This window comes from Manduca sexta, chromosome 23 (assembly GCF_014839805.1).
Source record: "Manduca sexta isolate Smith_Timp_Sample1 chromosome 23, JHU_Msex_v1.0, whole genome shotgun sequence".
Taxonomy (NCBI): Eukaryota; Metazoa; Arthropoda; class Insecta; order Lepidoptera; family Sphingidae; genus Manduca; species Manduca sexta.
This window is the reverse complement of record NC_051137.1, coordinates 16,644,388-16,660,009: the sequence shown is the minus strand read 5'-3', so window position 1 is coordinate 16,660,009 and position 15,622 is coordinate 16,644,388. Positions and strand designations below refer to the sequence as shown.

The window sequence follows — 15,622 nt, the reverse complement described above, 5'->3', positions numbered from 1 at the left end:
TTCCTCACTATCTGCCGCACTACATCTCCGCAGCGCAGCAGATCCTCCCTGGAGATCACGCGGTCCTCGTCGACCTGCATGATCTCCTCGCCAGCCACCGGGGACTTGCGAAATTGCGCCGCCAGATCCTCCTCCATCTGCCTCTTGGCCAGCTGTCGCTTCTGCGCGTCCAGCTCTTTACGGGTCTTTTTAAGGCGCGTAGAAGTCGTAGGCGGACGTCCTCGCCCCGACTGTCCGTCGTTAAAGCTTTGGGGAGAGGCTCGTCCGTCTCCGAGGACGTCCTCCAAAACTTTTCACCTCGGGCCGACGAGACATTCTCGCTCGACTCCGAGTCTCCGGCGTAATTCTGGCCCACTACGGCCTCAACGGGTTTCCCGCCCACACCTGCTGCTACCTCCTCCGCCTCTCCAGCCGGAACTGGAGTAGGCAACCTCTCCAGCACCACAACCGCCTTCTTTTTTAAAATTGTTTTACTAAATGGTTCCATTTTTGTTCCCACGAGTATGGGGGAAATAAAAGTCCGCCCAGGCAGTGCCCCCTGTACCTGGGTAAGCCTAGCGTAACCCGCCAAGAGGGTCGGCCTGTACTCTGGCGGGGGTCGCACTCGAGACCGAACTACCCATCGGCCATGCATCCCCTCGCGGTGCGCCGCCGCTTGGGATTCGGGGTAATTTTTTATAGAGGTTTTTCGTCCTCGCAGTCCGGGCGGTTAAGCCAAGACCCTCGGTCCGGCAGGAGCGCGAGACATAACCACCGACCTCCATACCGGATTACGATCTGCGACGGAGACAGCGGAAGAGAGAATCCCCCCTGCCTGCTCGGGGCGGGGTAAGCGCACACCGAGCCCGTCGACACCCCCGGACAGAACCGGGAGCCGCCCGAGATGGGCCCACCTCGTCCGAATCGGACGACGTCCGCCGCAAGGGGCGACGACCGCCATCCAACTCCATTGTCAGGATATTGGCCGTCGCGCCGACCAGCTCGATCGACGCGCCGTTGCCCAGGGTGCACCACGAGGAGGTTTCCTGACCTAGCACCCCAAGCACCGAACATCCTGCTATAACTTATTACAACCCTAAATATATATCTTACGCTAACATATCTTCTAAGCGTTATGGAAGAAACGACCCATTCTATTACGTGGAGATTCACCTTTACTTCAATTATGAATCTCACAATAATGTTTCCGTAAGTAGTATTGTCAAATATAATAAAAAATAAATAAAACAGAAATGTCTATGGTGATTAAACACCTTTCTTTGAAAAAAAAATGTACAGATTGATTTATGAGATACCTGTGGCAAGGCGTCCATACAACCTGATACCTACCGGCTTCCACCACTAAACAAATCAAATTGTAATGTTATAATACACGAATAATTTTAAATTTTCCATAGACCTCTAATACTTATTCAATACTTAGATACATTTTTTGAATACCATAATACATTCACAGGTTCACTTCTACTTTTACGAGTTCTTGAGCAACACTTACAGAAGAGGGTTCGTCGAAATGCATTTCAAATTGTGTGATTTGATACACAAAGACAAATTCTTCGGCAGTACGATAAAACAAGGAAAACTTTTGAGGCCATGCCCTTATCCTGCGGTAAGTTGAGCTCACATAAAATACTGGAATCGGAATTAACAAGTATAGTCGATGGTGGTAAAATACTTGTTTCCTGCAGGACACAGAAAGTTGTCATACCTGAGGCCGCATCCAAGATGCCTGTCTACAATCTTGAACGCTTACGTTAACTAAGAAAATGACATATCCATATCGATTATAATAATAAATGTAATTGCAAAAGAAATAATGTGTTATTGTGAAACGTCTAAATAATTTTAAACAAATAAAGAAATCATTTTTCCTCTAACCTTAAATTAACTACATGTAGTAGAATCATGCGTGTCATTCGCTTTTATTTGCTCCTAAATAGATCAATGAGAATCATTAAAAAATATATCAGTAGTCACCTAAACCCGGCCCAGGCGGAGAGAGAGAGTCATGACGCTAATGACCCTCACTCTGGATCCGCCATAGACAAGCGGTTTATTACCATTCCCACCCGTGTTTAATTTGTCAAACTAGTGATAAACCGAATTTCACCTTCATAGCACCTATGTACCAATATTACCTCTTATATGTAAATTTATAGTAAAGTTTTCAGCGGCCTCTCTTTCTTTTTATATTTCCAGGGCGCTTACGATATGTACAACATGACGATACCGATAACACAGATCCCCAGATCGTTCCCGTTTACAAAAGGCAGAATATATTGCAACTTTACTGCTACGGCCACTGACGATATCATTGGCTCGGGGTATATAGATATGGAAATAAAAAGCTCACATCAAAAGAAAAATTTAATTTAATTTATTTAATAAATTAAGACGCAAAACAGATTACAATCAAAATTAAAGCTAATTATAAAATATACAAGCATAAAAACAAGATTGTATTCCTAAACATTGCGCCCTTATACTAGTTAATTACTTAAAGAATAAAACATGAAGATATTAATATTATTAACACTTAGAAATATTAAATTAGTACATAGCAACACGGGTTCACTCACGTATTCGTAGTCGGAATCGCCGACCAGTTTAAACCTATGAAGGTGACCTCATGAGCGAGTGCTGAGAGGCCTCCGAGACGAGACATCCCTCAGTACTCGCCCATGAAGATGTCTTACTTAATAGTTTGAAGCTGGTCGGCGAATCCGACTTTGAATACGTGCATGAATTTTATTGATTTCGAAGATTTTTTTATTAACCTGTTTATGCACTATGAGTAGAGTTCTGCAGTATCAGAGCGATGCCGAAAGAACGGGTGACCGTCTTGACACATTTTATGCATGCAATGTGACAGCGCTGACTCTTCATATTTCAGCCCTCCCATCGCTCCTCTACGGCAGGATCCAACTAATTACTTAGTTACTTAGCACGCCTATAGTGACCACGTTGTCATTGGAAAACTACAATAATTGATTATAATCTATATCGACATTTTTTTTTCGAGCTAAGTTTATTAAATATGTAAAGGTAGCACTGTTTTCTATGTATTTTAACCTTGTTAAAAAATTTCGAAAGTAAAGTTAATTAGCTTTTCAACCTTCGATGTACACATATACATATATAATAATATCTTAAATTTAACGGCTGAATTAGGAACACTGGAAAAGTACGTCATAAATACATCACAATATCTATGTTCTAAATAAAATAAACATGAAGTAGTCTTTTCTTGTTCTCTTTCACATCACACACTGTACACCACTTATCCCTACCTACACAGGTGCAAAGTTTCGCCGTCCGTACCGTAAAAGTGACTGTTGGTGCATTCCATTCACCATGATTGCGGCACAGTACCCATCGGATTTGCCCAGCCCTATTTGATCTATATAATTATCTTGTATAAGTGATGTATTTTTTAGTTTACATCACCATTGTGGTTTAAGTTATTAATGGTTATGCAGTAATGACATAGCCGGATAATAGTGCAAAATATATAAATATATGGGAGCACCTTAAGATTTGGAAAAAATATATATTCAAAAGAATATACCTCCAGATTGGTTCCATAGAATTTTTACATTTATACGGTAAGGTCCGGTGGTCGGCAGTGTATATCCAGTTCAGGCCGGCATAATTATATCGACTGGCAAGGAGTACCAATGTCTGAGTATAAAATAAAAATAAACATACCTACTACAAAATTTTATCTCCGAATAGGTAGGCAGATGTGCGACCATAGCAGCACCCACTTCTCACCGTCTATTCTGTCCCATTATGTGATAGAGGGTGAACCAACTAAAAATTAATCAATTAATGTTACCGATGTTAACTTATAAAGTTTTCATTGAATATCCGACCATCCGTCATAGTCCACAGGGACTATACAATATCCTTATGATCCAAGCTAATTATATTCACGCAAGTTGCGCAACCCAAAGTTGCGCAAAACTTCTGTTTAGGCACAAAGGGGAGCGAGGGGCAATTTGTCACTCCGACCCTAAATAAATGACGACTATCGCCTGCCCCTGTCCACTGATAATGCTTTTGTTAAATTAAACACAACTTTCGTAACCTGCCTGATTTGTTCAAATATTTTGTCAAATCGGAAATGAAATCTCGATCTCGAAAGCAGATAAATAACAGGAAACAGAAGGCAAGGCAAAACATAAGATGGGAGGATGATATCAAAATAGCAAGCCAACATGGCAAAAAAGCAGCAAATAGAAAATTATGGAAAACTCCAGGGAGGCCTATGCTAAGGGGCTGAAACAAAATTATAGGTACTAGGCATTCAATGTTGGCGATACAAAAGGCCCTCTCAACTATTGTCGAGAAGAATAACCTACAAATTTTGAAATTCCAACATTTTATTTACGTGCTCAGCAAAGTGACTTCACTGCACCTGATGGTAAGTGGCGTGGGGTCTTATAGAATGTCGACTGACGAGAGATGATTACCCCTCGGCAGTCGACACACGACCTGCCTGCCTGTTGGATATACTCGTACACAGGCTGATCCCGGAACGCGACACGTACGTAAAGCTATGCGAGTTGCACCTAGTGGCAGTCGCTATAGCCAACGCAAAAGCAACAAACAATGAACACATAAAGAAATATTTAATCTGTGCGAGCAATCTAAGCTTAGTTTTTTACTGCCACAAAATCTCTATCTCTAGTCATTGACTACAATGTCCTTCAAACCGCATGTCCGTGTTTGCATAATGCTTAGCGACAGGAATAGACATGTGTGTATCAACATGGGGCCGTTCAAGTACGTAATCATCAAAAAGGATGGAGGTTTTGTATTGCTTAGATTGTCGCAGAGTGCGGATGTGTAGCACTAATCATAGTGAATTATTGTGATATAAGAATCATTATATTACATTACACCTACTACTGTGTTGGCGTATTACTACACACTTCTCATACTTCTCACAGTAGCACCAAACTATAATACCTTAAATGTAAAAATCGCTGATACCAAAGTTTCAAAAGCGCGTAATACTTCATCAGATAAGTCACAGTACGCAAGGCAGAATCTAAAAGCAAGGCGTTGTGTCAAGAGGCCGGCGAAAAAATATGAGCCGGGAGTCCGCTATCCTTCTACGGAGGAACTACTAAATATATTATAGTATACGCTAGCTTGTTACGACATTTGGTAGTTCTCTTGTTTGGGTGAATGGAGAATTCAAGTATTCATTTTACAAGATATTTGTATTTTACGTTTACCCCCTTGTAAGCAAACGTAAGCAAAGCTCTTCCCTTCTCCTGTCTTCCTACACTACTATGGGTTCAAAATCTGATTAAATTGCTTCATTATTATTTAATTACCAAAAATTACAAAAATAATGAAATAGATATTGCTGACGTAATCATTGTTAGACCCTGCATGTAATCGAACATAAGCAAAGCAAGACCCCAACCTTTTTAATGATTACTTACTTGAACGGCCCCATGTAGATACACACGTCTATTCCTGTCGCTAAGCATTGTGCAAATGTGGACATGTGGTTTGAAGGACATTGTAGTTAATGACTAGACACTGTGAGACTTAATTTGATGGCTGTTGAAAAACTAAGCTTAGATAGCTCGCACATATGAGATATTTATTTATTTTTGTGTGTTCATTGTTTATTACTGGTGCGATGCGGTCGCTATAGCGACCACCAGGTGGTAAAACCCGCCATAGTGGCCCACGTAAGTATGTCGCGTTTCGGGATCAGCCTGTATATATCCGGTTTCAACAGGCCGGCATAATTGTGTCAACTGCCGAGGGGTAATCATCTCGTCAGTCGACATTCGATTGGACCCCACGCCACTTACCATCAGGTGCAGTTGGGTCAGTTCGAAGTGTCCGAATAGCAAAAGACACATTATGTTATCTAAGGTATGTTCTATGCGTAGTTTTCTCAGCTATGCAAACTAAGCTCAATTCACTTAGCTTAGTTCTTGGTCTTGGTCATAAGTATAAATTTCTTTATATTGTAGTTTTTCTGAACACGATGATAGCATTTTCTTAATCTAATTCATAAATAAAATGCTTACTTATTGACTATAATCAAGGTTTATTTAAAAATTCATATGTTATAAAATAAATCCTATAATCGCATTCTGGATAGTCGAAATTCCCGCTATTTTAGCAACATAACATACCTCATTCATCACATTTAGTATTTAACATTTAACTCGGGAACCATCTGAGTAATAAATCTGGCGGAAACAACAAATTCTCTTCGCATTATACTTCCGGAGTCTTTAGTGTCACACTAATTATATTTATTTACTTTTACAAGAATATTAGAACTGAACTGGAAGAGGTGTTTGCCGTTTTATTAAAAATACAATATTGTTATCACTTGTCAGTAAATATCTTATTGGCTTTATTTTTTATTTATTTTTATTTTAATAAAATTAAGACGCAAAACAGATTACAATCAAAATTAAAGCTAATTATAAAATATACAAGCATAAAAACTAGACTGTATTCCTAAACATTGCGCCCTTACACTAGTTAATTACTTAAAGTGCGGACTAAAATAAATTAAGCCTATTAAGTACTGTGTAAAGTTAAAAAATAAATTTACTTTAGAAAAGAACTCAATAAGTAAAGCACATATAAATAATATCAGCCTTGTATTATAAACTGACCCACTGCAGGGCACGGGCCTAATCTACTACTTAGAGGATTTAGGCCTTAGTCCACCACGCTGGCCTAGTGCGGATTGGTAGACTTCACACGCACTCAAAATTCCTATAGACAACTTCTCAGGTACGCAGGTTTTCTCACAATGTTTTCCTTCACTTTTAAAACAAGCGATGACTCTTAAAGAATAAACACACAATTTTAGAAAAGCCAAAGGTATTGAACCTGCAGACATTCGTCTCGGCAGTCCGTTCCACACACACTAGGCTATTACCGCTAAATGTTAACTTATGATTTACTACCATGTAACCACACACCACTTCCAGACTACTGTATACAGCGCTACCAGCTCACCTGGTTTAAATTTATAACAGCGGACGTGTCGCCGTCAAGCGATAAATTCATAAAGTCGCAAAATAACATTTCGGGTACATAAGCCGCAGGGTGGTTGCTAAACCAGACATTTTGTGTAAAGTCTATACACCAGTTCGTACTTTATGCAGTACCTAAACTAGATCAGATGGTAATTGCAGTGACGTCGGATCATAGTGTTAGGATAGCGTCCAACAATGTAGGTGCATTATGCAAAAGAATTTAAAAAATATTCATGACGACAAGAGGAGTTGCTAGAATTATTGTGCTATGTATTTCTGAATAGTACCGGTTGATCAGTCATATCTATGTCAGGTTACTAACAATCTATCAGTGGCGAAATGTGACATTTTCCGAATCGGAACAATATGTAGGATATAAATAATTGCGGCCTGTAAATCGTTCTGATTATAAATAAACTCTTCATAAAGGGAAGCCGGTAGAAATGTACTGGTTTTCGATAAAAACATTTTCAATGCTAAGAATGGGGACAGAAAGTTCAGCCGGCATTCATTTTTAATGTTAAAATCTTAATAAAGCTATTAAATATGGGAAAAACCCGCTTTTACAATTTCCCTTTAGGACCTTTATGGTGATATTCTTAATTTTTTACTCGATAAAATTACGCTTTCCATCTTGCACTATAAAAAAAATTACAATTATAATATATTTCAGAACATTTACACAAATCCTGACACACCACCCGCGACACATAGTTCCTTTATATTTAATTTTGTTCAGAATTTTTCCACTCCCACAAAATGTCATCTGAAGGCCATAACAATAGCTCCCGTGAAAACTTGACGTGTAATCTCGTCATTAATATTATGAATGCGGGTCTAATTTTAAGATATCTTAGTATCAAATCCAGTATTTTATTCTTAAATTAAATGTTTTACGGTTGATTATATTATGACAATCATTGCTGGCACGTAGAGGTAGGAAATTGTAGCATCGTACGAAATCGTAGTTGCAATCAAAAATCTCGTAGCAGTTACGCAGTAACACATTTATCGTAGCTTCTAGAGAAAAGCTCTTAGTAGGCCGGCATGATCGTATCGAATGGCATGAGATTGCTATTTGTTGCCATTTGATACTTTATATGGATGGTATCGTGTTTACCATCAGGTGCAGTGCAGTCGCTTTGTCATAATAATAATAATATCAGCCCTGTATTATATACTTGCCCACTGCTGAGCACGGGCCTCATCTACTACTGAGAGGGATTAGGCCTTAGTCCACCACGCTGGCCTAGTGCGGGTTGGTATACTTCACACACCTTCGAAATTCTTTTAGACAATTTCTCAGATGTGCAGGTTTCCTCACGATGTTTTCCTTGACCGTTAAAGCGAACGCTAATCTCACAAAGAATACACACATGATTTTTAGAAAAGTCAGAGGTGTGTGCCCTTGGGATTTGAACCTGCGGACATTCGTCTCAGCAGTCCGTTCCACACCCAACTAGGCTATCGCCGCTTTGTCATGGTAGAATAAAAATTAAAATTAAGTGTTTGACTTTAGAATTAAAGAAAATATCTAAAGACATTTACATAATCAAATTTAATAATAATGCCCTAAATGTTAAAATGTTTTAGCTGCTATTCCTAATAGACAAATAGCGATTTTAACTCACATCAAAATGAAGATACTTTGAAAGGGCTCTTGCGTCACAAAGGCCGACCAAAGCCTACAATTTCCTACAGAGAGCTTCCAAATAGCTCATTTCCGACCGTGCCGCGGCTGTACACCGGCTGATCCCATATTGGTGGGACAATAGGCAATTTATTGGCTGAAAGCCTGAATTTTAGTGGAGGGAAACAATTTTCTATTAAGTATTGTTTGAATAAGTTGGATGGGATAGCAAAGCTTGAATGTCATTAATCCATACAAGTTCAAATAACATTTGCTAGTGGTGGAATATATTTTATATCCGCCCGGATAGCGACCACCGTACACAATATGAAAACCCCCCATAGTGGCCCATGTAAGTTCCCCAGGCCGACATAATTTAGTCGACTGCTGAGGGGTAATCATCTATCGTCAGTCGACATTCTATTGAACCACTCCACTTACCATCAAGTGCAGTGGGTTAATGTTATCATTAAAATTACTTTCTTTATTAATACCATTATTAAAACCGTTTAAAATAAATGTTAGAACAAGACCTTTCCCGCTATAAATGTCTCTGTGTGCGTTCACAGCATTACGCGCCATCAATGAAAAACGATCAATTATAATTTATTTACTTCTTCCGAAAACAAAACCGAAATAATAAAATATCTATGTGCCAAATATCCAAATCCGTTCGGCAGTGTTTCAGACATTTTCGCAAACTTTAAAATTTATAAAACTAGTAAGATAAGATGTAAGTCATATTAACACTCAATGTTGCTGTTTTGCATCGTGTTTTAGTGTAAGCCATCTATGTTTGCGCGGTGCATTTGTGTTTCACGTTGTAAATGATATCCTAATAAACTGTATTCAGAGTTATTTATCGGACATCATAATTACACGCCAGAAATAGCTTTTAATATTGTTGAAATAAATTACTTTAATAAGCAAATTTTGTAAAATCACATAGCCTTGATGCATGTATTTCATTTCCAAACTGTGTTATCTGATATGCGGTTCTAAAATGAGTAAATCGCTCGTTGCAATTCATTTTGTGATCGTGATTTCTTTGTTTGTTGGGATATTATGTATTGGAGAAAAGGTACTATCATTTTACAATTATCATCACTTTAAGTTCAAGTTTATAAAAAAATGTTGCAGAACAGAAGCAGACAGACACGTGGCCGAAATCTGTTTTGTTTCGACAACAAAGTCAGCGAATGAATGTATGTAATTATTGTAGATTCGGTTTATTAGTACAGAGCGTCCAACCGTGACCTATTGCGATCATGAATTTATTGCATACTACAACCTGACTTCACGAAGGTACGGCAGGGCAGATCCGTTCTACTATGTGGATATTAATTTTGAAGCAAAACAATCTTTTGGGAACAATTTCACTGTAAGTACTCACAGTCTATCCATGTGTCAAATTTCATCCAATCCGTTTCATCATTTAGTTGTTTACGTTTACTTCTAAAGAAACAAACGTCAATATCCAAACATTTTTGCAAACTTTTGCAATTATAATATTACTATGAAAGTATATATATATAAAATGTAGGTAAGAGATGGGTGACGCGAATGCGTCTGCCACTTCGTCTGCCTCTGCTACTTCACTATCATTCGGTAACTTCAAAACAGTCAGTTTTATAGTAGTGTAGTGTTTCATCGCAACAATTTTATTTGACAGTCTTATGCCTCAACATAGAGAGCGCACAATAATATCATACGTAACTCAAAGTCCTGCTTAATCTTAAACAAACTCAAAGGCTCAAAATGAATTATTGCTTCACATTGACAGGTACATTTCTATTTCTTCGAGTCTTGGAGTACCACCTACAGACGAACAATGATCGAGATGCATATGAAGTTTTGTGATTTTATAGAGAAAGATTTGTTCTTCGGAGCCGCCGCAAGACAAGGTAGACTGCGGGGTCGTGCCTACCCTGCGGTAAGTAAAACCTCGGTCTTACGAATCATTTGACTGCACAATCAAAACAAAGCAACTCTGACTACCTGGTAGTAGTAGTAAGTAAGAACCAGCCTTCCCGAGGCAATTCTATCGCACTCGGTCTCCACTCTCCACACCGAATGTACGCCATGCATGGGGGAACATTTGTCGTAGCCCTAGGCACATCGTAAAATGTGTATACCTCATGGTTAATAATTCGCAATGAGGCCAATAGGTACCCTGCGAACATTTCCCCTCCTCCTCTACGCCCATCCTAAAGAGGATACCTAACCTTCTTCCACACTTCCTTCCCCAATTGTTCCCTTCCACCTCTACTAGGCTTCTGTGGTCGCTAAGGCTGGGGATTCCTGAACCCACTTCGCAGGTTGCCATCGCTGGTAACTCCCTTACAAAAAATAAAAAACCTGGGCAATTTAGCACGTTCAAGAGACGTGAAACTTTATCATCACCCTTGTTGTTTTATCGCTCTTTATTCTCCTTCCAAACAGTTACAATGTGACATCAAGTAACCAATGTTATAGCCTGCGATCCCTTTGTAATAGTATAAAATATATAAAGTTAATACAAAGAATTAGCTGAATTACTACTACGTTAAGTGATATTATTTCTGTTTTCAGGGAGCTTACCATCTAAGCAATATGTCTGTACCTATAGACCAGATCCCGCAGTCGTTCCCGATTAAAAAGAGGAAGAATATATAGCAATTTGTCTGTAACTCTCACAGGCAGAATCATACTATCGGGTTATATAGACATGGAAGTTAAAACGGTTCGAATAAAAAAGAACTAAATATCAGTTAGAATTTGCATGAACTTTGAAACTGAGAATGAAATTATTAAAAACCGTAGAACGTAACCAATGAATATTACAACAGAAATTGTATAAAATGTTAACAAATTTATGTGTTATTTTCATGATTTATTTCCTTAAATTTTGTAGTTATCAAAATTAAAGACTGAAGTGCAATAAAAAGAATTCATATACAATCGCCATTGTTGACAGAGGAAATTTCTTCCAAGTAACAAAGGTTACGTACATTTTGTATGTTCGGACGTTGTCTAAGACGATGTCGCTGGTGTTTTGTGTTCTTTATTTTATATACAGGCACGGTAGTGACGTCACAGCATTTGATGTTAAGTGGGTGGAGTCCTATAGATTGTCGACTGACGAGAAATGATCCCTCGACAGTCGACACAATTATGCCGGCCTGTTGGAACTGGATATATACAGACTGATCTCGGAACACAACACATTTGCGTGGCGGCCGGATATACACTTACGTGGACCACTGTGGCGGGTTTTTACACCTTATGGTGTAACACGGTGGTCGCTATCTGGGCGGATATAATTTTTTTCCTGCCACCAGCAATAATATTTATATATTAGATACCGCTATACAGCATACAATATATGTATATATCAACAAATTAATAATGGACAGCTTAAAAATGCCGATAGCTGAGAGAGTTCTTTTTGGGAGTGGAACAGACTACCGAAACGAATGTCTGCAGGTTCAAAACCAAAGCACCTCTGACTAATAGAATTAGTGGTTGCTTTAACAGTGAAGGACAACATCGTGTGGAAACCTGCATACCTGAGTTCTCTATAACAATTTTGAGGGTATGTGATGTCTACCAATCCACAGTAGGCCAGCGTGGTGGACTTCAATAGTACAATAGATCTTTACCCAGCAGTGGGAAAATATATTATTAACAGTTGTAGGTACTACCAAAAAAAAAACCTCTTTATAACATCTTGGTTTGTAAACTTTTTCAGTACTACCAGACAGACAGAAGTATCTAAGTCAATACCTTTAAATAAAAGTTTAATTAATTTGTCCCACAATAAAAATATCTTAATAAGTTTAATGTTATACTAATTCACGTTAAACACACATTTTATTAAAAAAAACTATACCCCATAATGAAACGACCGCAACTGCAAGCTCCCATATTCACGAGATCTCGAATCGCGAAGGCTAGCAAATTGCCGCGTGGGCACCCAATTACCTACCATTAAATTGTAATGCCGCGACACAATTACACAACTACATAAAAATAACTCAATTAAACCCGACTAACGCGCACACGTAACGTCTATAACACATGCGTACTTGGTTGTTAATCGGGTGGGCTAGACCTCCTTGAAGTGGTGTGTTTGAAACATCCTAACTGATGAGAACTTGGGTAAGTAAATCTTTTATCTGTATAAACTAATAGTCGATATCATTTTTTATATCCGCCTATCAGTAGCGGAGAATGAAATTTGTGTAACTTGGCACGACTTAGGTACTAATAACTAGGCAAAAAAATCAGTCTGGAAATCGTCCCAATGATAATTAAATTTTACATAAATTAGGAAGGGAAGCCGGTAGGAATCGGGTTATATGGACCTTCCCCACTGCCGCCTTTTGTCTGAATTTTATCGCTTATAAATTCTATAGTAAGAAGACACTGAAATAAAAATAATTATAGTAATTAATACTTATAACAAGCATGTGACAGGTAACGGTCAGTTTTGACATTATTGATAACTAGAACACTGTTCGATGACAAAATAATTGACAATTCACGTACACTGAGCCGTACTCAGAAAACCGCTCAGGAGTCGAGACCCTAGCTCATTACGCCGCAGAATCTACATTTCATGTCATGTCCAACCACATTTCAGCTTGTTAATGCGTTGAAGATATAATAAACGGGTGGTTTGTTTGGATTTAATAAATAATTATCTATAATTTTTTTGCAAGTAAACTTATGGCATTTGCGGGCAGGTGATCAAATGGCGCCTTAGAGGTATAACAAATAAGGAGACAATATACGGTATCACTAAATACATTGCATTTAAATCTGTCTAGGATATGACGGACACTGCTCTAGAACATAATAGAACATAGATTAGTGCGAAATTTGACGAGAATGTTCCAAAAACCGTTTTGTTATGAATTTGCTATTGAATGTGTATGTACAAATTATAGGTGTAATACAAATGGTCTAAATATTCTTTATAGTCGTTGTTAAGTAGTAAAAGAAAATTATTACCGTATAGTATAAATACAGACCAGACTGAAATATAACATTGCAATCAAACCTTTGTAAATCTGTTTATTTATTCTCATATTAAATCAACTCACCCATAAAACTGTAATTGAAAACAGTCAAAACATAAACCTTCAAACTGAGTTAGCTTTAATTTATCGACTGACAAATCCCAAAATGCGTCAACTATGCCCTTACGTCCACATAAATTTATATTAACCTTTATTTCGATGCCGTAAAGTATACATTATAACTTTTGAACGGCATTGTTAATTTGGCCAAGGTCGACCAAGATTTGATCCAGTTTTGCCCAAAAAGATCCCTGTCATAAGATGTCTGAATTCTTTTACGTTTTTGACATCAACATTGTTGCAAAATATTATTTATTGAAGTAACCGGTTTGAAGGGTACAGACGGTATTAAACGTCGTAAATAAACATTATATTTTTCGAATACATTGAGTTCCATGTTTAGTATGAAGTAAATTATTTTTTAATGGTATACCTAATTGTTACGTATTATTATGATGTATTTATTTGATAGAACTTCATTTACGAAGATTAATTCTATAATAATAAACCTAATAAGGTTTATTATTATTTTAATATGCAATCATGATACTAATCAAAATATGATTTTAAATTTTTAAGTCACATGCGATTTTTGTGACAATTATTAAAAGCCTATACATATCATTTTGGACCAGAAATTTAATAGTCATTATTCTTGCGATTCTGCTTACTTGCTGCTAAATTTTATCAAAATCGATTTAGTGATTAGGCTATAAAACATTATAGACAGAATTACTAAAGCATTTATAATAGTATGGTCTTACAGTATACATATACAGTTTGATTGCTGTCGAAGTTGTATGACTATTATTATCAACTGACTCGGTGGCGCAGTTTAATGCGTACACGGTACGATTACTGCGTGAGGTCCTGGGTTCAAAACCCGGGTCGGGCCAAAAATAATTGTGACTAGGGTTTTCCGTCTTAAAACTACTCAGTCGTAGCTCAGACTCATGCACTTGGCGGTATGATACCCTTGTGTCGAATTGCTGTCTTACCAAACTATTAGATTGAAGTCACAGAGAGTACACCAGTGTATGGCGCACACACATGTGCACTATAATATCTCATGCGCACCTGGTTGATCGCTGAAATTGACCGCCATGGCCAAAATTTGACTAAGATTGATTCATTCATTTATTCATATATCACATAGTCTTAAACTACCATCGAAAGGCAATATTAATAAGTCATAATAAACAGAACATTGATAAATCAAATAACGCTTGAATGCACAAAGTTACAAATAAATTGTTACTTTCTATAATCAATCTTAAAGCATGATAATAACGTGATAAGTTTGATTCGATAATTTGCACTAGCATTAAATTGTTTCATAACTAGTTTGTGACTAGAATTAAATACTGGGACAGAAATGAATTTAAATTAAACTCATTGATGTATGAAATACTCATTTTATGATACCGCTGATTTATTATTACAAGGTTCTTTGATATGTTTGATGTACAAATTAAATTATATATCACATCTCTGTATTTAATAAAACAATATACCCGAAATATAAATAAAGGAGGAGGAATGAATAATTTGCTTTTCTAATTTTTACTTATATTTTTTTTAATTTGATATTTCCAAAAAAAAATAAAAATTACCATAAGACTTTCTATTACTGAACCAGAGTTATGTAAAGAATTGTTAACCAACTATAGGTCTAATGGGAAAGAGAACCAAAATCGTAGGCAACAAATGAGGCTAGGAATCGGTGATATTTTTGACAGCTATTTAAGCAATTCTTAACCACCTCTTAACGCTAAAACAAGTTTATAAGTAAAACTGTAAGTAACATATTAATTGCTACTGCAACTGACCCGAGTTGCAAAACACTAACTTAATAAAAATATTAAACACAATATCACGCACTACCCATTACAGAT

The 15,622-nt window shown here is 37.5% G+C and overlaps 1 protein-coding gene and 1 long non-coding RNA gene across 2 annotated transcripts in view; both read left to right on the top strand.

Annotated features, from left to right (window-relative positions):
- Nucleotides 1-15,622, top strand: part of LOC115456305 (homeobox protein aristaless) — a 110,235-nt gene that overhangs the window by 59,476 nt on the left and 35,137 nt on the right. The window lies entirely within an intron of this gene.
- Nucleotides 9,656-10,557, top strand: LOC119190336. The gene is made up of 3 exons (XR_005112859.1): nt 9,656-9,745; nt 9,887-10,045; nt 10,448-10,557. It is a non-coding gene; the product is annotated as an uncharacterized LOC119190336 (long non-coding RNA).